This window comes from Dendrobates tinctorius, unplaced genomic scaffold, assembly GCF_039654945.1.
Source record: "Dendrobates tinctorius isolate UK_male_01 unplaced genomic scaffold, ASM3965494v1 ptg000116l, whole genome shotgun sequence".
Taxonomy (NCBI): Eukaryota; Metazoa; Chordata; class Amphibia; order Anura; family Dendrobatidae; genus Dendrobates; species Dendrobates tinctorius.
The window spans coordinates 48,659,149-48,685,231 of NW_027361784.1; the positions used below are offsets into that span (position 1 = coordinate 48,659,149).

The window sequence follows — 26,083 nt, forward strand, 5'->3', positions numbered from 1 at the left end:
ATATAATGCAGCCCCCCATAGAGTATACTTTAGCCCCCTCATATAGTATGATGTAGCCACCAGAATATAATGTAGTCCCCGGAGAATAATGCAGTCCCCCCACAGAATAGCCCCCTCATAAAGTATAATGCAGCCCCTCTCCACCCCCATCATTGTCCTCATCACCACCTCCATCATTGCCTTCTCCCCCACCACCCCTATCATTCTCCCCCACCACTCCCATCACTGCCCATTTCACCACCTCAATCATTGTCTCCTCCCCCACCACCATCATTGTCCATTTCATCACTCCATCATTGCCTCCCCCACCACCATCATTGCCCACTTCATCACCTCCATCATTGCCTCCTCCACCACCATCATTGCCAATCACCTCCATCATTGCTCCTCACCATTATTGTCCATCATCTCCATCATTGCCTCCTCCACCACCATCATTGCCAATCACGTCCATCATTGCCCCCACCATCATTGCCAATCACCTCCATCATTGCCTCCCCAATCACTATCATTGCCCATCACCTCCTTCATTGCCTCCCCCACCATCATCATTGCCCATCACCTCCATCATTGCCTCCCCCCACCACCATCTTTGCCCATTTCATCACCTCCTTCATTGCCTCCCCCACCATCATTGCCTCCCCCACCTCCATCATTGCCCATCAGCTCCATCATTGCCCATCTCCTCATCATTGTCTCCCCCACCATCATTGCCTCCCCCACCACCCTTGCCCATCACCTCGATCATTGCCTCCCCCCACCGCCATCATTGCCCATCACTTCCATCATTGCCTTCCCCCACCAATATCATTGTCCTTCCCCACCCCTCTCTCCCACACACACACAGCACTGCATCACTTTCTCACACTCACTCACAAAGCACCGCACCACATACACACACGCAGGCACACAGACACACAGCACAGCTCACCTCCCCGCAGCAGCAGCACTTCCTCGCTGGCAGCTTTCTGTCTTAGACAGCGTGCTGGATGATGACATCATCCAGCTGTGCTGTCTCGGACAGGAAGCGCTGGGCCGGAAGCAGGTGAGTTGGAGGATGGCACTCTCATCTGCAGACTGCAGTGCACACACAGGCACGCTGTGCACAGCTCACTGCTTAGAAGCCGGCAGTAGCAGCAGGTCATGTGAAAGAGCTGCCGCGCAGCTGCACCCTTTACATCATTTCCATAGCTTACTCTCTGCTGCCGGCTATAGAATAGAGTGTGCACTGCTCAATGCACACTTTGCAGGGCAGGAGCTGGGGCTGGGAGCGGGGCCCACTGGAGGATTCTCCGGTGTCCCAATGCCTCAGTCCGACCCTGGGTGACTATCCCGGAGAACATAGCTTTGTATTTTGACCAGTAAAGTAGATTATTATTATTATTTATTTATACATACATTGCATCCTTGCGAAAGTTTCTGGGTTAAGAATTAGTCAATTCTTTAGGTTCCACACTCCAAGGGTAGGATGGCATCAACTGAAATTTGTTCTAAGGAGAGAACTTTAAAAGGGTAGTTCCATTTTCTGGGGAAAAATGCAAAAAAAAGGAACTTTGCAATTTATCTCTTTTTCAAAATCCTGTCTATTCTTTGACGCATGGAACCTGGTACTTACAAACTCTTTGCTGTAAAACTTGCAAGCATTGCTCTGAAGTTGGCTGGGTCCTTGGATCTGGCCAGCTTCACTGTCCTTCCAAATGCCACTTGCAGCTTCCAAGAGCTTACAAACATGAGGAGAACCCTGCTTCCCCCCACCCAGGGCCAGTAAGAAGCCATGAAGTTAGGGAGCGATGTGCTCCTGAAGACCGTAGTTGAGTCAACCCCTCTAACATTTTCCAATAATGTGCTTTTGTAAATGTAAAACAACAAATCGACACCCTGAGGGTGATCTCCTCTCATGGCCGATAAACCATTTCTGGAGAATATCCGCTTTACATTTCATTGCAGAAAATTTTGGTTGATTTTTTGAAATGCAGCAAAAATCATGTTTTCCATGAACCATCTGATTTGGGAACTTTATTATGTTTTTCTCTTTTTTTATAATATGCACATGGTAAATAGTAATATCAATGGACATCCAACTTGACCTTCAAGTTTCCGTGACCACAACATCCGAGAAGAGCTGTGGAAGTAAAAGCAGCTAGCCTAAAGCAATGAGGAACATAGTCAACAGCAGGTCAATACCGCAGATCGGATTTCCTCGGTGGCTTTCGAGCCGGCGATAAACACTTCTCAGATGTTTCCAGCAAACGTCTTGGGTGAAGCTATTGCATCTCAGCCATTTTGCAGATAAGGCACACTTGACTTGACTCCTTCGACTTGATTCTTTGCCTTGATAAATCGAATGCAGAAGTTTTTCCCCCGTTTCTCCAGAAGTTTAAAGCTGTTTATCGAACGTAGCTTCTAAAAATACCGGGTTACATCAATCCACGCTCTGCCGACAAAACTTCTCGCAATGATAGGACCATTAAGGTAATGAGCTAGAATGAGTATCTAAGGCAAGTCAATATAATCCAAGTACGGAGAAAGTTTTAAATGTCTCAGATCAGTTTTATTGCCTGGTTAATGTTTAAAATAACTATGCCCCAGTGGATTCTCCTACGACAGATGGGATGGGAGTAGGAGGGAGCGCTGGAGGTTAACGCTCGGTGATCAATATTGTAAGGGGAAGTAAACTTCTGCTCAAAAATGGAGATTTCTCAATTTCAGTGGATTAAGCTGCAAATAATGGTCTGAAAAAAAGTAACACATTTTTTATTTAGGAAGAAATATGTGAAAAAAAAGCAATTCCAAAGAAATTTTTTGGGTTCACATGTTACATTTATTCTGGATTTATCCCAAAAATGTACTGACTTTTTTTATGTATTACTACTTTTGCATTGCCCTCTTAAGAGAAGATGACTAGAACTCTAGTGCCACCTATTAGGGCTAGCAAACCTAAGGCTATGTGCCCGCGTTAGCGTTTTTAAACATTCAGAAAACCGGACTCCTTCCCAGAAACCGCGCGTTTTATTTCCGCGCGTTTTTCTTGCGATTTTTGCACAAAAACGGCGCGTTTTTGATGCGTTTTTTCCCGCGCGGTTTCTGGAAAACTTGGAAACATCGAAAAAGGTGGACCTATGCAGAAAATAATGAGCATGCTGCGTTTTTAGCCGCTAAGCGTTTTCTGAGCGGAAAAAAACGCATGCATTGGCATAAAAAGCCAAAAATGCATTAAATTGAATGGGAAACTTATTTTAAGCGTTTCTGAAGTGTCTGATCCGGCACAAATGCTTCAAAAATGCTTAAAAAAAGCAATGTGGGCACACAGCCTCAAAGTCCATATATACCCTTTAATGAGCCTTAACATATGACTTAGGATAAGGAGCCAAACCAGATATTTGTAAGGCTCCTTACACTGGCTTGGCACTCTTCACAAGGAGAGACATTACAACTTAGACCCTCCAGTCACAAACTTTTCATTCAGCCAATCAGATCTCTTGCTTTGCACTGATGAGGGGCAGAAATCTAGAAACACGTATCTACAAATGGATTGTCTGGTTTGGCTTCTTATTCTAAGTCTTGTGATAAGGCTTGTTAAAAGGTTGATATTCACTTTTAGGATTGCTTCTTCTCTGAAGAAGCTATTTGCATATTTATTTTCTTAAAGGGAATCTGTCACTGGAAGTTGCAGGCATATGTAAATGCACTGGGCCCGGTCCGATGGGCGGTGTTTCTTTTTTTTTCTCCACCCCATCCGTGGCCTCGGTCCACACTCTTCTCCGGTATTCTTCTCCATCGTTTGCGCATACGCAAAGCAATCTTGCTTCACGTACACTATGTCCTGGAAGTATTTTGCTGTGTTCCGGGACATAGTGTACCGGTGCATGCGCAGTAATGATTTTCCGCTTTGCCCGCAGTTGGGAAAAGCATACTGCGCGTGCATGAAGCAAGATTGCTTTGTGCACGCGCGAACGATGGAGAAGAATACCGGAGAAGAGCGTGGACGGGGGCCATGGATGGGGTGGAGAAAAAAAGAAACACCGCCCATCGGACCGGACCCAGGCCATTTAAATAGGCCTGCAACTTCCGGTGACAGATTCCCTTTGAAGGAGCATTGCATGGCCAATAAGTCTCCTGACACCATCATGTCACTCTCCACATTGAGAAATCTTCCCCCTTCGAGTACTTTAGAATTGTAATACTTCTTTAAAAAGTTTGGATTTAAGACAACTTGCAGTTTTTATTTGCTTTCATATGGGTGTATATAGAAGATATTGATTTAAAGAATTCTTAGGAATAAATTCTTGGACTTTTTAGGTGCGCTGCCAGACAGATTTCATATCCAAACAAGGTTAATGAATTAACCCTTTATTCCCTACGCGTTTCGAAGTATAACACTTCTTCCTCAGGGGATGACATATGAGTACAGAGAGTTGTCTCCAGATTTATACATTCACGATGCAAACTTGGCGCCATAAAAGACATGTGATGCGCCACAGAGGTCAAAGATCAAAACAATTAAAATGTCAGAAAAAGTCAAAATCATCTCATCTATGGTTGATAAAATCAATTATACCTTTATTTTATTTTGCAGGTAATCTAAAATTGGAATTAAAAAAAGAAAAAAAAGAAGAAAGAAAAAAAGATAAAAGAATTAAAAAGTGAACCTGCGTTGTGAGGAAAATGAAAGGACCACAGTCCAATGCTCACACCATTAAGTCCAAGAATTTATTCCTAAGAATCCTTGTTGCGGTCACCGATGTGGACCGTTGGACGTGCAGCAGGCTGACATACCGACTATACAGGCTTTACTCTCTCTTGGAAAGGGTGAGTATAAAAACCTTTTTATCATATACGGTTTACCCAGATAAGACCCTATTGCGCTCTTGTTTCAACCTATAGTGTGTACAAGATTGATTTAAAGAAGACATGTCACCAGGACAAAGGTGGTCAATAAGTGCTCTTATTTTTTTGCAGTCGCTGCTAAAAAAATTAAAAAAATGATGCAAATGAAAAGAACCATGCCATGAAATGAACTTGATATCTGGATAAACAAACAGCCTTAAAAGGGGGCAACTTTTTTATGTTCATTACCCTCCCAAAAATGGAATAAAATTAAAGAGGACCTTTCACCAAGTCAGATGTGTCAAGTTTTTATTCTAAATTTTTTACTGTTGTTCCCTGAGTATTTTTTTTTTATCTTTTATTCTCTCTATATCCATCATAGAAAAATATTCAGAATTGAGAGTCCTCAGTGGTTGATACCTTTTAATGGCGAACTGAAAAGATGGTCGTAGGGAAGGTGACCTGACGGACGGACGGACTAGTCAGAGTGAAGAAGGAAAGGTTTGCACAGTGTAGGTAGGTGTCGGCTATTATAGTGGGGAAACAGCTAGGAAAGTGTAGTGGACGTGCAGTACCTGGGGTTGACCATTAGATGGCAGGGAGGAGTGTGAGCAAAGGACTTGACAACAGCTTAGGGCTTTAGAAACCGTTGGTCATGGGGGGCGGAGCTACAGTGACAGGGGACCGGGAGAGCTATAAATACTGAGGGAGGGTTCCAGAAGGTTCCAGTCCCCAGGGGGAGCTCCAGTGACAGGAGGACTGCGACAGTCTGTGCGATGTGAGGTGAATCCAAACCAGGGGGACTGAGGAGAGAGAACGTCAGGGGGGTGGTCCTGACAGGAAGAACCGCAGAAGGGACGAGGCAGAGGGTGTGGGACACCGTATTTGACACGACGACTGATCAGTGGAAGCGCTGTTGGTTTACGGGCCTAAGGCGGCCACAGTGACGGACCTGTCAGGAGCGTCGACGAGTGAGGAGGGGATGGTGTGTGCAGACACGTCCCTAGTATAAACTACGGTGTGAGAAGTGGCTCTGGAAACGGAGGGCCGACAAGGGAAGCTAAGTAAAGTGTATTGCTTTGGAGTGCGGTATACTGTGGAGGCTGTCAAGTGGACGGCCAGAGAATAAAGCTTGGACCTGTTGCACCCAGAATCTGCCTCCATCGTATCTCTGTACGTCTCTGCGCGGTATAACGAGGGATCACCCCCCTAGTCCGGCCCACCATCTCTACATGGTAACACATTGCAGCTTTCCAGACTACTCAGGTCTCTTCATCAGGTAAAGACTAATACGACATCTGAAGAGTGACATATTTATACACAAAACAGCACAGAAAAAATGCAATTTCTATGCTGTATTGTGCATAAATATGTGACTCTTCAGATGTTGTATTAGTCTTTGCCTGATGAAGAGACCTGAGTAGTCTGGAAAGCTGCAATGTGTTACCATCTTTTCAGTTCGCCATTAAAAGGTATCAACTACTGAGGACTCTCAATTCTGAATATTCTTCTATCTACTGGCTAACAAGGTACAAAGATATACATCTTTCCTGTATCCATCATATGGTTTTTATTTAGTGTGTCCAATATTCTATGAATTATTTATTGGGTAATTATGCAGAGCAGCCTTAAATACACCCCAGAGATCGATGGATCACCACCTCCTATATAAAAGCCATAAAAATTAGAAGTAAATAAAAAGGCCCCTATCTCCAAAACTGTATGGTGGATTAGAAAAAAAAAAGATGAGGATTTAATACTAGAGAGAGGATTGGACCGTCCCGATTGGGTGCACCTTGTCAGATTATTTTGATTAAAAAAAAGCGTAAAAGTAAAGTAAACTAAGTTCCCTATGTTATTTACATGTACTATTACTATTTACTTACTATAAAGGTACTGTATATGCTCATTTTTTTTCTGTTGTTTTGACATAGAAAGAAAAAATCAAAACCAAAAAAATGAATATTCAGGGAAGCAGCAGAAATAAAATAAATGCGTAAAGTGGCCACTTTAGTGAAAGGTCTTTTTTAATTTCACTCCTTGTTGGGTGGGTGTTGAGCATAAAAGCAGCATTTATATCCTCTTTTTAAGGCAGTTAATTCAAATAACATTTTAATTTTGCGGCAACATTAACATTTGCATCATTTTTTAAAATTTGTTTAGTACTTTCTTCATTGTTGCCTTTTATATATTTCTAAACACATTATGGGATCTGATACCATCACTTCTATAGTCCGCTGCTTTACTTCTGTAATGTAGTTCATTGTGCTTGTCAGTATCAGACCTTTGGAAGACCTGGCAGCCTTCATCAGGCCCCTGACAACCACAGCAACCTATTGGCCCCCACAGTTGTTCCGTCTTCTTACACGTGTAACGGTGAGCAATCTGACAGACAGCATTAACCTACTCTGTCTTCCAAAACAACTAGACTTTTTTCTGTAGTCTAACTTGTTTATTGGCCAACAGATGGATACACAGAACTGAAATGTAAAAATGTGGTAAAACTACAAGAATACAAATAACAGGTATAAGTATTGAGCTGAGAATATCATATAACTATGACATTTATAATTAAGAGTGAAAACACACAAGATGGAGCTTGTACATGTGAACACACGACCTAGTAACAATCACCGTCTGATTTAACAACAGTTCTGTATAACACAATACCACAGAACTGAGATTGTTCCCTTACTTTGTCCGAGATAATGGAGATCAAGTAAGATAATGCAGGAAACAATACTCACATATCTGGATACCTTCTGTATCAAAAGGACCTATACCAAGCATGCTTTAATCTCTCCCACAATGTAACGGACTGCTTTACAGAAAAACAACATGTAATACAATTAAACGTCACCAGCTGGCGTTAATACCACATTAGATGTCACTATCAGAGTATTACACCTTATTAAACTGACAACATGCAAATTGCCTCTTCAGAGAGGACTTAAACTCCATAGCGCCACCTGTTGGAAGCAGCAATCCTATATGTCATTATCAACCATTTAATGAGCCGTGAAACGTGACTTAGGATAAAAGCCAAATTAGAATCTCAATTTGTAGACACGGTGTTTTGGGGTATTGCTCCTCATCAGTGCAAAGTATGAGAATAGTTTTGGCTAGGTCAGAGGCTCTGGACTGAGGTCTAAGGGCTAATATTTCTTCTTTTGGAGCGTAACATACCGGCTCTGGCATGTCAAGGTAAGGAGGCTTATTCGCTGTGCAGTGATCCTCTGGGAAATGTAATATGTAAATTGCCTCTTAAGAGAGGAAAAGCACTTGAACTCTATTGTGCCACCTTTTGGAAGCAGCAGTAATTTAACCTCACATTTTTTTCCCTAATGGGCAGAACAATTTTCACATGTCAGAGGGGATTTCTGGCCACTTTAAATTATTTTCAAAACTATTTAGAATAATGTCCAGTAATAAAATAAATAATCCATTTTTTATTGATTGCTGGCTGCTCCAGTTTTAATGCTTTCAGAGTCCCTAATTGTTCTTTGTGCATTCTGCTTCACCCTAAACATTCATGTGACTGCTGCAGCCAATCACTGACATGTTAGTCATTGCTCCAGACAGTTATTGGCTGCATTGCTCACATGTTGCCAAAGCAGGGAGTACAGAGACTTTCCAATTCACCTGGATGGACCTAAGACGGATGCAGCCAATTATTGTCTTCAGTAGTGGCCAACATGCCAACACTATAGCCATTGATTGGCTGCAGCAGTCATATATCTATCCAGAGGGAGAAGTATGTAGAATGGTCGGCAAGAGACCTGACGTGGATTTAATTGTGAGCAGTGGGAAATGGGATAAGCTAGCAATAGCGTTGTTGCTTTTATTATTTTGCACTATTTTAAGCATTTTTTTTATTTAAAGTGGGCAAAGTCCCTCTAAGATCAGGGTCTGCAAAAAATGCATTAAGTGATCTTCAAATTAACACATCAATAAAGTAGCATTTATTAACCCCTTAACCCCCAAGGGTGGTTTGCACGTTCATGACCGGGCCAATTTTTACAATTCTGACCACTGTCCCTTTATGACGTTATAACTCTGAAACGCTTCCATGGATCCCAGTGATTCTGACACTGTTTTCTTGTGACATATTGTACTTCATGTTAGTCGTAACATTTCATTCATATAACTTGCATTTATTTGTGAAAAAAAACGAAATTCGGCAAAAATTTTGAAAACTTCGCAATTTTCCAAATTTGAATTTTTATGTCCTTAAATCACACAAAAAACTTAATAAATAACATTTCCCACATGTTTACTTTACATCAGCACAATTTTGCAACCAAAATTTTTTTTTTGTTAGGAAGTTATAAGGGTTAAAAATTGACCAGCGATTTCTCATCTTTGCAACACCATTTTATTTTTACGGACCACATCACATTTGAAGCCACTTTGAGGGGTCTATATGATAGAAAATACTCAAAAGTGACATCATTCTAAAAACTGCACCCCTCAAGGTGCTCAAAACCACATTCAAGAAGTTTATTAACCCTTCAGGTGCGTCACAGGAATTTTTTGAATATTTAAAAAAAAATGAACATTTAACTTTTTTTCACAAAAAAAAACTTCTGGTTCAATTTTTTTTATTTTACTAAGGGTAACAGGAAAAATTGGACTGCAAAAGTTATTGTGCAATTTGTCCTGAGTACGCTGATACCTGATATGTGGGGGGGAACCACTGTTTCGGCGCATGGCAGATCTCAGAAGGGAAGGAGCGCCATTTGACTTTTTCAATGCAAAATTGGCTGGAATTCAGATCGGACGCCATGTCGCGTTTGGAGAGCCCCTGATGTACCTAAACAGTGGAAACCCCCACAAGTGACCCCATTTTTGAAACTATACCCCCCAAGGAACTTATCTAGATGTGTGGTGAGAACTTTGAACCCACAAGGGCTTCACAGAAGTTTATAACGTACAGCGGTACAATTAAAAAATCATATTTTTTCCACAAAAATGATCTTTTCACCCCCAATTTTTATTTTTCCTAGGGTAACAGGACCCTAAAAGTTATTTTGCAATTTGTCCTGAGTACGCTGATACCCCATATGTGGGTGTAAATGACTATTTGGGTGCATAGCAGAGCTCGGAAGGGAAGCAGCGCCATTTGACGTTTTTGGCTGGAATTGAGATCGGACATCATGTCGCGATTGGAAAACCCCTGATGTACCAAAACAGTGGAAACCCCCCACAAATGACACCATTTTGGAAACTAGACCCCCCAGGGAACTTATCTAGATGTTTGGTGAGAACTTTGAACCCCCAAGGGCGTCACAGAAGTTTATAACATACAGCCGTACAATTAAAAAATCATATTTTTTCCACAAAAATGATCTTTTCACCCTCAATTCTTATTTTTCCAAGGGTAACAGGACCATAAAAGTTATTGTGCAATTTGTCCTGAGTAAGCTGATACCCCATATGTGGGTGTAAATGACTATTTGGGTGCATGGCAGAGCTCGGAAGGGAATCAGCGCCATTTGACATTTTTGACTGGAAGTGAGATCTGACACCATGTCGCAATTGGAAAACCCCTGATGTACCAAAACAGTGGAAATCCCCCACAAATGACACCATTTTGGAAACTAGACCCCCCAGGGAACTTATCTAGATGTTTGGTGAGAACTTTGAACCCCCAAGGGCGTCACAGAAGTTTATAACATACAGCCGTACAATTAAAAAATCATATTTTTTCCACAAAAATGATCTTTTCACCCTCAATTCTTATTTTTCCAAGGGTAACAGGACCATAAAAGTTATTGTGCAATTTGTCCTGAGTAAGCTGATACCCCATATGTGGGTGTAAATGACTATTTGGGTGCATGGCAGAGCTCGGAAGGGAATCAGCGCCATTTGACATTTTTGACTGGAAGTGAGATCTGACACCATGTCGCAATTGGAAAACCCCTGATGTACCAAAACAGTGGAAATCCCCCACAAATGACACCATTTTGGAAACTAGACCCCCCCAAGGAACTTATCTAGATGTGTGGTGAGCACTTTGAACCCCCCAGTGCTTCACAGAAGTTTATAACGCCCGGGCGTGAAAATAAAAAAATCGTATTTTTTCCACAAACATGATCAATTAGTCTCCAATTTTTTTATTTTCCCAAGGGTAACAGGAGAAATTGGACCCCAAAAGTTGTTGTCCAATTTGTCCTGAGTACGCTGATACCTCATATGTGGGAGAAAACTACTGTATGGGCACACGTCGGGGCTCGGAAGGGAAGTAGTGACGTTTTGGAATGCAGACTTTGATGGATTGGTCTGCGCGTGTCATGTGCGTTTGGAGTGCCCCTGATGTACCTAAACTATTGAAACTCCCCACAAGTGACCCCATTTTGGAAACTAGACCCCCCACAGAACCTATCTAGATGTGTGGTGAGCACTTTTAACCCCCAAGTGCTTCACAGAAGTTTATAACGCCTGGGCGTGAAAATAAAAAAATCATTTTTTTCCACAAAAATGATATTTTTGCCCCCAATTTTATATTTTCCTAAGGGTAACGGGAGAAATTGGACCACAAAAGTTGTTTTGCAATTTGTCCTGAGTAGGCTCATACCCCATATGTGGGGGTAAACCACTGTTTGGGCGCATGGCAGAGCTTGGAAGGGAAGGAGCACCATTTGACTTTTTCAACGCAGAATTGGCTCGAATTGAGATCAGACGCCATGTTGCATTTGGAGAGCCCCTGATGTGCCCAAACAGTGGAAACCCCCAATTATAACTCCAACCCTAACCCCAACACACCCCTAACCCTAGCCCTAACCCTAGCCCTAACCCTAGCCCTAACCCTAATGGGAAAATGGAAATAAATACATTTTTTTTATTTTATTATTTTTCCCTAACTAAGGGGGTGATAACGGGGGGTTTGATTTACTATTTATGGCGGTTTTTATGTTTGGCGGCTGTCACACACTAAAAGACGTTTTTATTGTAAAAATAGGTTTTGCATCACCACATATTGAGAGCTATAATTTTTCCGTATTTTGACCCACTGAGTCATGTGAGGTCTTATTTTTTGCGAGACGATTTGACGTTTTCATTGGTACCATTTTCGGGCACGTGACATTTTTTGATCGTCTTTTATTCCGATTTTTGGGACGCAGAATGAACAAAAACCAGCGTTTCATGAATTTCTTTTGGGGGGGTGCGTTTACACCGTTCCGCGTGCAGTAAAATTGATAACGCGATTTTATTCTTCGGGTCAGTACGGTTGCAGCGATACCTCATTTAGGTTGTTTTTTTATGTTTTGTCGGTTTTATGCAATGAAAACTATTTTATATAAAAAAATAATTATTTTTGCATCGCTTTATTCTGCGAGCTATAACTTTTTTATTTTTTCACTGATGATGCTGTGTGTTGGCTCGTTTTTTGCGGGACAAGCTGGCGTTTTCAGCGGTACCATGGATATTTATATACGTTTTTTTGATCGCGTGTTATTGCACTTTTTGTTCAGTGGTATGATAATAAATCATTATTTTTTGCTTTGTTTTTTATTTTTATTTTTTAAAGGGTTCGCTAAAGGGTTAACTAATGGGACAGTTTTGTAGGGCAGGTCTTTATGGACGCGGAGATATCTAATATGTGTACTTTTATTGTTTGTTTTTTTATTTTCAAAAAAATGAATTTATTGGGGAATATTTTTTTTTTTTTTACTAATTTATTTAGCGATTTTTTTAAAATTATTTTTACACTTTTTTTTTTTTTTTAACTTTATTACTTTGTCCCAGGTGTGACATCACTGTCCTGTGAGAGATCGCTGATCTGTCACAGGCACTGCTGCAGACTTCCTCATGCCTGCGCTTTGCAGGCAGTGAGGAAGTCAGCTCCCTACAGGCCCCCGAAGGTCCTCGTCGCCATCTTGGTTCCAGGGGCCTGTAGGGAAAGAGCCCCCCGCAGCAGCGCTGCACATTACGCTGCCATGGGGGGCTCAGGGAAGCAGGGAGGGAGCCCCCTCCCTGCCGATGCTTCCCTTTAACCCCCGGTACACCGCGATCGTGTTTGATCACGGTGTACAAGGGGTTAGCATGTCGGGGGCAGTCCGTGACTGCCCATGACACATTGTGCCGGGTGTCAGCTGACCCCCGGCCGCGATCAGCGGCGCTCACCACGTGAGTACCGCTGATCGCTATGACGTACTATCCTGTCCCTGGGAATTAAGTCCCAGGGCACATGGACGGGATAGTACGTCTGATGGCAGAAAGGGGTTAAGACATCAGTAACCAATTAAGTCCGATGATAATTCCAGGGGCCCATTTTCCTTGCTGCCCGTCCCAGCACATGATTAATCATAATCTTTATTTTTATATAGCACCAACATATTCCGCAGCACTTTACACACATTATCATCACTGTCCCTGATGGGGCTCACAAACTAAATTCCCTATTAGTATGTCTTTGGAGTGGGGAGGAAACCGGAGAACCCGGAGGAAACCTACGCAAACACAGGGAGAAGATACAAACTCCTTGCAGATGTTGTCCTTGGTGGGATTTGAACCCAGGTCCCCAGCGCTTCAAGGCTGCAGTGCTAACCACTGAGCCACTATGGGGAGGAGGACTCCCAGACAATGACTGGGCCGGAACCCAGGGGACCGCCATCAGGGTTCCTGAAGGAACAACACTGGGGGGACAGCAAAGGGAGACTCACGACTGAAGGTGTCAGGGCAACAGGGGGCGGGGCGAGGACAAAGGGAGGAGGGGGCACGCTCAGGTGGCAGTTGGCTGAGAGTGTGACAGGACGAGAGAAGCCGAGTGACTTAGAGAGAGACGGGGTGACGAGTGGGGTGCGTTAGGGGCACCGTCAGGAGTATGTGAGAAGAAAGCTACGCACTCACCGACAAGAGAAACGTGAGAAACTTTTACCGGAGGCCGCTCCCCGCCCACGGTCGCACACAGCCACGCCCGCGGTCCCCCGCCCTTTTGAGACAGGTCCGTTACCTCAAGTCGCCGCTGCGACGACACGTAAAATGGCTGCAGCGGCCTGGACACTGCCCCCCTGTCTCCTTCCTCAGCTGCGGCCCTGCCATCACCAGCCTCAGTGGATGCCAACTCACCATAGGCGGCAATAGAGGCCCACGTCCCGTCTACAAGGGGACCCTGAGCAGAGGCCGGCCGAACGTCATTTGGGGAACTGAGTCATCACTGCACTGTGAGACGAGAGCCAGTAAAAGACGTCCTGAAAGCCCCACCAGCACAGAGTCTTCAGGGCCTGTTGTGCCCCATCAGCACAGAGTCTTCAGGGCCTGTTGTGCCCCACCAGCACAGAGTCTTCAGGGCCTGTTGTGCCCCACCAGCACAGACACTTCAGGGCCTGTTGTGCCCCACCAGCACAGATCCTTCAGGGCCTGTTGTGCCCCATCAGCACAGTTTCTTCAGGGCCTGTCAAGCTCAAATCATCCCGGGACAACGAGACGTCAAGGCAGCCGCATTCAGCGACCTCTAAGCGGCCGCACCTGTGAACCCGACCGACGTCTGGAAAGATAAGTGAACTATAGGAAATAAGGACCCATAGTTTGTGCCATACGTGGCCTTCGACGCCCGCACTAGCTGGGTTAGTCACATTGAATATAAGAAAAGTATTGTTTATTTTGTTGACTCCCTGCGAGGACAGATTGTTGTTACCCCTGTTACTTGTTCAGCATAGCCCCAGTGGCTCCAAGTTATAAAAGTTGATTTCACAAGTCATACCTTGTCTCGTGTCTCGTCACTGCATCCTGAGAACCTGCTCATCACTACTCTTGGCGTAGTCGGCAGGATCCAGTCTCCGAGCACGGACAGTGGTGCCCCCGATCAGGGTGGAGCTGTCAACTCCACAAGTAATGAGGGTCCCCGCTCTAGCATTTCATTGGGGGCCATGCTGAACAACCTGCCTAGATTTTCCGGGTCTGATACTATGCTATGGAGCTGGACAGAGCGGATGCGGTGGCTCTTTCGGATGCACCCAATGACCCCTGATCTGGAAGCCAAGGGGCATTCATGGCACTCGACGGGGAGGTGCAGTGGTCAGTGATGTTGAAACCTCCGGGGCACCGCAACACTTTTGAAAAAATGTTATAGATAGTAGAACAGACCCATGGGGACCCTACTAATGTGGGAGATTTAAGAACCCGTTTGTTTAGTCGGATGCAGGCAGAGGGGGAGACGACCACTCAGTACATGAATGTCCTCCAAGAATTGCATATGGTTATTGAAAGAAAGGACGGGGTAGGGGTAGGACTTGTTGACATTACCCTACGTGACCTACTGGTGACTGGTTTGCGAGATCCATTAATAAAGCAGGCATTGCGGGAGCAGATCAGAATGAATCCCCGAATAGACTATTCAGAGGTGGGAAGTCAGGCACGGGTTCGAGAGCAAGAGCAGGGGATGGCGGTCCCCATGGGGAAGGTCCGAGGTGTGGAGGCCTCTGCAAACGCAGTCGAGGAGCCTCAGTGGGTGGAGAAGAAGCAAGAGTTAAAAAATATTAAGGGCAAGTTGGCCGAATTAAAGAGAAGGACCGAGACCGGGACTGGACGACCTAGTTTTAGCCCCGGCCCCTGGGGATCACGCTCCCCGCGGGGTGGTCAGCCTACACAGGCCCGGTGTTTTGAGTGTGGAGAATCAAGCCACTTCGCCCGAGAGTGTCCGCGGCGTGGGAGATACCCACCCCGGCGGCCATTAAACTAAAGGGCTCCGGGCTGGGGGGACGCCGCTCGGAGCCGAAAACCACAAATAGGGGTGGTAGAAGTCCCAAAGATTTGGTAGCAAAGTGTCCGGTGGTATGGGCAGAAGTGGAGGGCTGGGCCGTCCGGTGTCTGGTGGACACGTGGTCACAAGTAACCACCATGCCCGCAACGTACTTTCAACAAAACTTCCCGGAGACAGCAAGACCTCAGTGGGGGCCCATGAACAGACTAATAGCCGCCAACCAACTGCCGTTCCCGGTTGCCAAGGTAATGTGGGTGCAGGTGCATTGTGCGGTAAATCCCTTGGTCACAGAGGGGTGGTGCTAACTCAAGGAAAAGCAGATCAACGGCACCCCATCACCCTAGGCATGAATATTTTATGAGAGTTCGGCAACTTACTACTAAATGATACCACACAGAAGATTTTGAAGCAGTGGGGTTCTCGCACAGCTCAGGGACAGGTATTCCAGCAGCTGGTGCGAGGTGTGCGGTTGCATCAGGACTGCCAGGAGGGCGAGGCTCTGGGCAAGGTCATCGCGTCAGCAGCGCCCCTGCTTGTGCTACCTCCTGGACAGACTGTGGTGGCCATGCCAATTTGAGCCCCAATACCTTTGGAGGGTGTGGAGGTGCAGGTGGAGCCGTGTCACTCGGATCGCTTACCTCCTGGCATACTGGTGGCCCGTTCTCTGGCTACGGTGCAAAAAGGAACTGTCCTGGTACGCTGCGTTAACCTTAAAGACCGAGACACGCTTCTGAAAGCATGGACTGAACTTGCCAAACTAGTGAGGCCTTTAGAAGAAGTGCTGCCAGCTCTGGCGGTTCAATTGCGAGTACACCCCGAGGATCCTTGGGAAGTAACAATTCGAACCTTACAGGCCCACGAAGTCTCGGCACAGGAAAAGGGTCGAAATATTTTGGAGCAGATGCGAGCCGAGCTTTCTGGGTTAACTGCAGCCCAACTCTCACAGATAAAAACAGATAAAAACATTGCTTGGACAGTACCATGATGTATTTGCTAGTCATGAGGACAATTTTGACTTAACCACCGACATCAGTCATGAAATCCCCACAGCGGGAGCGGCCCCTATCTGGGAACGATATCGTTAGATTCCGCCACAACTCTATCAAGAGTTGAAAACTTTGCTGGCCCAGATGCTGCGAAAAGGGGTGATACGGGAAAGTCAAAGCCCCTGGGTGGCTCCAATCGTGTTGGTCCGGAAGAAAGATGGTACACTACGACTCTGTGTGGATTATCGTTAACTGAATGCTTGCACTATTAAAGACTCAAACCCACTGCCCCGCATAGAAGAATCCCTGTCCGCCATGGGGTAGGCAACATATTTTTCGACCCTGGATTTGGCCAGTGGGTACTGGCAGGTGCCCATGTCAGAAGAAGATAGAGCCAAGACGGCGTTCATATTGCCCATGGGACTGTTTGAGTTTAATCGAATGCCGTTTGGGCTGGCCAATGCCCCCGGGACCTTTCAGCGATTGATGGAGCGGTGTCTGGAAGATCTCAATTTTGAGGCCACGTTGAGCTACCTGGACGACATCTTTGTCTATGCCGCCACCTTCGAGGACCACCTAAAGCGGTTGGGACAGGTACTCAGCCGGTTGCAAAAGTACGGGTTGAAGGTGAAGCCTCAGAAATGCCACCTATTTCGCTCCCAGATTGAGTATCTGGGTTATGTCATTTCGGCAGAGGGTGTGAGGCCATCCCGGGAGTAGGTTGCTGCTATCCAGGAATGGCCTACCCCCGAGACGGTAAAAGATGTGCGGGCTTTTCTGGGGTTAGCCGGATATTACCGTCGTTTCGTAAAGAATTTTGCATGTCGAGCTCGAGCCCTGCACGACCTGCTGAAGGGGGCTCTCGCTGGGGCCAATGGGCGAAGAATCCAGTGGCAACACCCTCCGAGACCTCAAGGCTGCGCTCTCGGATGCCCCAGTGTTGGCTTATGCAGATTTCTCACAACCGTTCATCTTGCACACTGACGGGGGTCTTCACGGGCTGGGGGCTGTGTTGTCGCAGGTTCAAGATGGTCAGGAGAGGGTGATCGCATATGGGAGCCACTCAATCCATGACTCTGAGCGTAATCCTGACAATTACAGCTCCTTCAAGCTCGAACTCCTCTCTGTGGTGTGGGCCATGACGGAGAGATTCGCAGAGTACCTAGCGGGCTCCGAGGTGGTGGTGCGAACTGACAACAACCCGCTGGCTCATTTGGAAAATGCCAAATTGGGGGCTCTGGAACAGCGATGTGTGGCCCGGACGGCGAAGTACAATTATAAGATTATCTACAAAAGAGGGGCCGAGAATGTCCATACAGACGCCCTCCCCAGGATACGACATACAACTCAGGACAGAACCACACACAACTCCAGGACAGAACCGAGACGAAGAATTAGAAGGAGATGAAATACTGTTCGCTTTTACTGCTGCCGTGCTCACAACTGACAATAAAAAAAATATCTTTCCCCGAGACCCCAAGGGGCATGTTAGAACAATCCCGGGAAAAGTGGATACAACAACAACAAGAAAATGAAGAGGTTGGCCTTCTCAGGACGTGGGTCGCCGCTGGGCAATTACCCACTGACTCTCATCGACAAAGTTTGACTCAAGACCTGTTGCTGATGTTGCGACAATGGGAGAGATTGGTTATCCGAAAGGGACTATTGTACCGTAAAATAACATCACAAACAACTTCAATGGCGGCTTGGCAGGTGGTTACGCCAGGAGCCCAACTTCACGTACTGGCTCGGGAGGCTCACGAAAAAGGGGCCCTCTTCGGAACAAAAAAGACCTTGCAATGGCTGCAACAGAAAGCTTACCACCTGCGCTTGCCAGCTGTTGTGGACGAAATTTGCCTGACCTGCCACTGATGCGAATAGGCCAAACCACCCGCTCAGCGAGCAGCAACACAGACTATTGTGACCTCAGTGCCCCTTGAATTCCTGACGGTGGATTACCTGACCATTGGGCCTGCATTTCAAGGATATGAACACTGCCTCATTATGGTAGATCATTTCACCAAGTTCGCTGTGGCCACCCCCACTCGGGATCAGACCGCAGAGTCAGCTGCCTCCGCAATTTGTAGAAACTTTATACAAGTATACGGCTGTCCTCAACGGATACATTCTGATCAGGGAGCATGTTTTTTGGGAAAAGTTATGGAAGAACTACATCACCTCTATGGAATTGACAAATCCCGGACCACACCATATCACCCGCAAGGAAATGGGGCTTGTGAACGATTTATTTGGACATTGATTCAGATGTTGCATACTCTGGAGAGTGACAAGAAGGCCCGTTGGCCCGAATATGTTTCTGAATTAGTATGGGTCTATAACAATCGGGTACATCGAGTTACTGGCTATACCCCCTACTCCCTGTTGTTTGGACGAGAGGGTAAAGGGATCACGGAGGTGGAGTTGGACCCCGAAGAACCTCAGCCCTGGACCAGAGTGTCGTCTTGGGTCCGAAATCATCGGCATCGGCTGCAGACTCTTCACCGAATTGTACACACCAAGCTCCAAGACTGGGAGCACCCAGGGAGAAATGCAACCCCACCTCCTCACCTCCAAAGCGGGGACCGTGTGCTTGTACTAGATCAACGCCCCCAGAACAAGCTAGAGCCGCGTTGGGAAGAGAGTCCTTATCGGGTCTTACGCCGTATCCACCCGGAAGGACCTGTGTACGAAATACGACCCGAGGAGGATGAAACACTGCCCACTCGTATTGTGCATCGTAATATGTTATGCCCGTGTACTTCCACTGACCGAAGCAACTGGAGCCTGCCCCGTCGACATCTAAACCATCATCTATATGTTGGGATCCGGACGACAACGAAGATTTTCTCCCAGAACCCAGAGGCCCTCCACTCAGTAATGAACCAGCTGACACAATTAGCCTGCCTGCACCAATCAGCCCACCAATCTCCACCACCCGAGAAGACTCCACCCCAGTTGAACTGAAATGCTCCGAGCGGTCAAGAGCCGGCAAACCCCCTGAACGATATGAACAAGTTCAGTTCATATGGCAACGAACATTGAAACCCCTACAGACCGATCTCAATAGACTAAGGCCCTCGCCCGAGGACTGGCGAGCTTACATGGTGGGGGAATGTGGGGAGGAGGACTCCCAGACAGTGACTGGGCCGGAACACAGGGGACCGCCATCAGGGTTCCTTAAGGAACAACACTGGGGGGACAACAAAGGGAGACACACGACTGAAGGTGTCAGGGCAACAGGGGGCGGGGCAAGGACAAAGGGAGGAGGGGGCGCGCTCAGGTGGCAGTTGGCTGAGAGTGTGACAGGAGAGAAGCCGAGTGACTTAGAGAGAGACGGGGTGATGAGTGGGGTGTGTAAGGGGCACCGTCAGAAGTCTGTGAGGAGAAAGCTACGCACTCATCGACAAGAGAAAAGTGAGAGACTTTTACTGGAGACCGATCCCCGCCCACGGTCGCACACAGCCACACCCGCGGTCCTCCGCCCTTTTGAGACAGGTCCGTTACCTCAAGTTGCCGCTGCGACGACACGTAAAACGGCTGTAGCGGCCTGGACACTGCCCCCCTGTCTCCTTCCTCAGCTGCGGCCCTGCCATCACCGGCCTCAGTGGACGCCACCTCGCCATAGGCGGCAATAGAGGCCCACGTCCCGTCTACAAGGGGACCCTGAGCAGAGGCTGGCTGAACGTCATTTGGGGAACTGCGTCATCACTGCACTGTGAGACGAGAGCCGGTAAAAGACGTCCTGAAAGCCCCACAGAGTCTTCAGGGCCTGTTGTGCCCCATCAGCACAGATTCTTCAGGGTCTATTGTGCCCCCCCAGCACAGAGTCTTCAGGGCCTGTTGTGCCCCACCAGCACAGAGTCTTCAGGGCCTGTTGTGCCCCATCAGCACAGAGTCTTCAGGGGCTGTTGTGCCCCACCAGCACAGAGTCTTCAGGGCCTGTTGTGCCCCACCAGCACAGATCCTTCAGGGCCTGTTGTGCCCCACCAGCACAGAGTCTTCAGGGCCTGTTGTGCCCCATCAGCACAGTTTCTTCAGGGCCTGTCAAGCTCAAATCATCCCGGGACAACGAGGCATCAAGGCAGCCGCATTCAGCAACCTCTAAGCGACCGCACCTGTGAACCCGAGCGACGTCTGGAAGGATAAGTGAACTATAGGAAATAAGGACCCATAGTTTGTGCCATACGTGGCCTTCGACGCCCGCTCTAGCCGGGTTAGTCACATTGAATATAAGAAAAGTATTGATTATTTTGTTGAGTCTCTGCAAGGACAGATTGTTGTTACCCCTGTTACTTGTTCAGCATAGCCCCCGCGGCTCCAAGTTCTAAAAGTTGATTTCACAAGTCATACCTTGTCTCGTGTCTCGTCACTGCATCCTGAGAACCTGCTCAACCCTACACCACCATGCTCCCCTACATTATTATTAGTCTGTATATAAATTCATAGAATCATAGAATCATAGAATCGTAGAGTTGGAAGGGACCTCCTGGGCCATCTGGTCCAACCCCCTGCTCAAAGCAGGATTCGCTAAATCATCCCAGTTAGATGTCTGTCCAGCCTCTGTTTGAAGACTTCCATTGAAGGAGAACTCATCACTTCTCGTGGCAGCCTGTTCCACTCATTGATCACTCTAACTGTCAAAAAGTTTTTTCTAATATCTAATCTGTGTCTCCTCCCATTCAGCTTCATCCCATTGCTTCTAGTCTTTCCTTGTGCAAATGAGAATAAAGTTGATCCTTCTACAATGTGACAGCCCTTTAGATATTTGTAGACAGCTATTAAGTCTCCTCTCAGTCTTCTCTTTTGCAAACTAAACATTCCCAAATCCTGCAACCTTTCCTCATAAGACAGGGTTTGCAGACCGGTCACCATTCTGGTCGCTCTTTTCTGAACTTGCTCCAGTTTGTTGATGTCTTTTTTAAAATGTGGTGCCCAAAATTGGACACAATATTCCAGATGAGGTCTGACCAAAGAGGAGTAGAGGGAAATAATGACTTCACGTGATCTAGACTGTATGCTTCTGTTAATACATCCTAGAATTGCATTTGCCTTTTTTGCTGCTGCATCACACTGTTGACTCATATTCAGTCTGTGATCTATTAGTATACCCAAGTCTTTTTCACATGTGCTGTCACTTAGCCCTATTCCTCCCATTCTATATATGCTTTTTTCATTTTTATTGCCCAGATGTAGTACTTTGCATTTCTCCCTGTTAAAAACCATTCTGTTAGTTGCTGCCCACTTCTCCAGTTTATTTAAATCTTTTTGAATCCTCTCTCTCTCTTCTCTAGTATTAGCTATCCCTCCTAGCTTTGTGTCATCAGCAAATTTAATCAGTTTACCCTCAATTCCTTCATCTAAATCGTTGATAAAGATGTTGAACAATACAGGGCCCAGGACAGAGCCCTGTGGTACCCCACTTGAGACATTCTTCCAACTGGATGTGCAGCCATTTACGACCACTCTTTGGGTCCGATCACTAAGCCAGTTATGAATCCACCTAACAGTTGCCTTGTCCATTCCATACTTAGTCATTTTTTCAATAAGGATTGTATGAGAGACTTTGTCAAATGCTTTGCTGAAGTCAAGATATACTATATCTACAGCATTTCCTTGATCCACCCAATCAGTAATACCATCATAGAAGGAAATTAAATTAGTCTGACATGACTTATTAGTTACAAACCCATGCTGACTCTGTTTAATCACTTCATTCTTATCCAGGTATTGACATACATGTTGTTTAATAATTTGTTCAAAGATCTTTCCTGGTATAGAAGTCAGACTCACCGGCCTATAGTTGCCTGGGTCCACCTTCTTCCCCTTTTTGAAGATAGGAACAACATTTGCTCTTCTCCAGTCTTCTGGCACTTCTCCTGTTCCCCAAGAATTTTCAAAGATTATGGAGAGGGGTTCAAAAATTTCTTCTGCTATCTCCTTCAGTACTCTGGGGTGTAATTCATCTGGACCTGGAGACTTGAATACATTTAGGTTAGCTAAGTGTTTCCTCACTATCTTTCTGTTTATAGATATCCTGGATTCTTCTATTCCCTTAATAGGACAGTGAATAACAGTTGATGTTACATTTCCTTTCTGAGAGAAAACAGATGCAAAATAGGAATTTAAAAGTTCAGCCTTCTCAACATCCTGTCTTACCATTTCATCATTTTCATCCTGTAAAAATCCTATAGCATCTTTGACTTTTCTTTTACTTTTGACATATCCCCAAAATCCTTTATTATTGCTTTTGACATCTCTTGCAAGCCTCAATTCATTTTCAGCTTTAGGTAATCTGATTTGTGCCTTGCAGGTTCTGCAGACAGCATTATATTCTTCTTTAGATATGCCTCCTTCTTTCCATTTTATAAACATTTTTTGCTTCCTTTTTAGCATGTGCTTAAGTTCTGTGTTCATCCATCCTGGTTTCCTTAAATGCTTCCTATTCTTCCCTCTTTTCGGAATTGTTAACAACTGTGCTTTGAGAATTTCATTTTTCAAGATTTCCCATCCTTCCTGGACATTTTTGTCTTTAAGGATATCCAGCCATTGGATCCCTCCAATTCTCTTTCTGAATCCCTTAAAATCTGCCTTTCTGAAATCTAACCTTGACGTCTGAGTCTTCACAGGTCTTCCGCCTCTAGTTATCCAAAATTCTAAAATAGCATGGTCGCTACCTCCTAGGGTCCCAGTCACTTTTACCTCCTCAACCATTTCCTCCCTGTTTATAAGGATTAGATCCAAGGTAGCAGTTCCCCTTGTTTTCTCCTTTACCTTTTGGAAGATAAAGTTGTCAGCAAGAGAGGATAAGAATTTCCTTGACCTGTTAGTTTTGCCTGAGAGAGATTCCCAACAAATGTCTGGATAGTTGAAATCTCCCATGACAACTATGTCATATTTTTTGGAGAACTTGGCCATTTGATGCATAAAGAGTTCATCCATATCTTCAGCTTGCACAGGCGGCCTGTAGTAAATGCCTACAATGGTGTCCTTTCCATTGTTCTGTCCTTGTATTCTTACCCAAACAGTTTCCACAGAACTCCCAGTCTCTGAAGCTTCAATCTCTGTGCAGATATACACATTTCTAACATACAATGCGACACCCCCTCCTCGTTTATCAAGTCTGTTTCTTGCAAATAAGTTGTATCCTTCTAGTCTTGTATTCCAATCATGTGTATTGTCCCACCAAGTTTCAGTGATTCCAATGACATCATATTTCTTTTCCTGTGTTAGTAGTTCCAATTCTCCTTGTTTGTTGCCCATGCTTTGTGCATTAGTATAGAAACATTTTAGTTTGTGATTGGTTTCTCTTTCTCCAATATTTTTTTAATTAGATTCTTTCGTCTTTGTTCTTCCTTTCCACTTCTAATAGCAGAGTTCTCAGTAGCATTTGTCAGGTGTATGGCTTTTTCTGGTCTTTTGCTTCCCTTCCCATGTTGTTCTAGTTTAAAGCTCTCCTTTAATTGCTCTTACTGTTGGCTTCTTGGCCATTTCTTACGTCTGATATAAAAAGCTAAGGGTTCTCCTCTTCTTCATGGAATATTCGATACTGATTTATTGCAGATCCTATGTGGATCATCCATCAACAACACTGGAGCCACAGCTCAGGGACAAAGGAGAGATCTGGGAAACAATGACCAGGGAATACAGATCGGGGACCCAGCAGAATAGTAAATGTGCAGCTGACCAGTGCGGGATGATAAAGTGCTTAATGTATGAATGACGAATTTACTGTGGAAGTGACAAAATTTACCCCAACACCTCTACGATAGTTTGTTTCCATTCTCTCTTATGATGGATTGGCGGTGCCTAAAGGAAAGGTAAGAAGAATGCAGATGAGAGCCGCGTCCTACCAGCCCTGAATGCAAACGTGTATTCCTAGAGGTTTCTATAATCTGCCTCGTGTCCATGTCTCTGGACGATCAACGTAGGGCCCTAAATAGTATGTAATACTCATTTACTTATAGGCCAGGGGTGATATAAAAAGCTATGCTACATACTAACGGATAAGCAATTTTTTTTTAATCATCTGAAAATATTTTAAAAGAGGAGTCCACTCAGTAGTAATTACATTATATCAATAATTTCCTAAAATTGATTTTAATTGTATATACATATGCAATAGAGAAATTAAGTATTTGATATACGGAAGATTTTGCAAGTTTTCCCACCTACAGAGAATGGAGAGATCTGTGATTTTTATCGTAGGTACACTTCACCTGTGAGAGACAGAATCTAAAAAGAAAATCCAGAAAAACACATTGTAGGATTTTTCACATAATTAAACTACATTTTATTGCATGAAATAAGTATCTGATCACTGACCAACCAGCAAGACTTCTGCCTCTCACAGACCAGGTAGTTTTTCTGTAAGAAGCCTCCTACTCTGCACTCATTACCTGTATTAATTGCTTCGGTTTTGACCTAATTACCTGTATAAAAGACACCTGTCCACACAGTCAATCACACTCCAACTTATCCACCATGGCCAAGACCAAAGAGCTGTCTAAGGACACCAGGGACAAAATTGTAGACCTGCACAAAGCTGGGATGAGCTACAGGACAATAGGCAAAACGCTTGGTGAGAAGTCATACCAGCACATGTCCAGGTCTGTAGCTCAGCAATGACCAGATTCAGAGGAGGCATGGGAGATGATCATGTGGTCAGATGAGACCAAAATAGAATGAAGAAGAAGGAGGAGTACAACTCCTGGAACATCATCCCAACCATGAAGCATGGTGGGAGAAATATCATACTTTGGGGAAGCTTTTCTGCAAAGAGGACAGGATGACTGCACTGTACTGAAGGGAGGCTGGATGGGGTTATGTATCAAGATTTTGGCCAACAACCTCCTTCATTCAGTAAGAGCATTGAAAATGGGTTGTGGCTGGGTCTTCCAACATGACAATAACCTAAAACACACAGCCAGGGCAACTAAGTTGTGGCTCCGCAAGAAGCATTTCACAGTCCTGGAGTGGCCTAGCCAGTCTCCAGACCTGAACCCAATAGAAAATCTTTACAGGAGCTGAAACTCAATGTTGCTCAGTGACAGCCCCGAAACCTGAAACATCTGGAGAAGATCTGTATGGAGGAGGGGGCCAATATCCCTGCTGCAGTGTGTGCAAACATGGTCAAGAACTACAGGAAACATCTGACCTCTGTAATTGCAGACAACTGTTTCTGTACCAAATATTAAGTTCTGTTTTTCTATTGTATCAAATACTTATTTCATGTATTAAAATGCAAATAAATTTATTATGTAACAATCCTACAATGTGAATTTCTGGTTTTTATTTTTAGATTCTGTCTCTCACAGGTGAAGTGTACATACAATAAAAATGACAGATCTCTCCATGCTTTGTAGGTGGGGATACTTGCAAAATCACGAGTGTATCAAATACTTATATTTCCCACTGTATATGTATATATATATATATATATATATATATATATATATATATATATATACATACATACACACCGTAGGGGAAATTAGTATTGAACACGTCAACAATTTTCTAAAAGATAGATTTGTAAAGATGCTATTGTCATAAAATTCTCAGCAGA

At 45.0% G+C, this 26,083-nt stretch overlaps 1 long non-coding RNA gene across 2 annotated transcripts in view; it reads right to left on the reverse strand.

Moving 5' to 3' along the window:
* Positions 1-1,987: 1,987 nt before the first annotated feature.
* LOC141101389 (uncharacterized) overlaps positions 1,988-26,083 on the reverse strand; it is a 63,435-nt gene continuing 39,339 nt past the window's right edge. Inside the window, exons 3-4 of one of the 2 annotated variants that reach the window (XR_012234964.1) lie at positions 7,575-7,648; positions 1,988-2,732 (exon numbers count right to left, since the gene is read on the reverse strand). This is a non-coding gene — a long non-coding RNA (uncharacterized lncRNA). The remainder of the gene's footprint in view (positions 2,733-7,574; positions 7,649-26,083) is intronic. The other variant, XR_012234965.1, reaches the window with a different exon arrangement.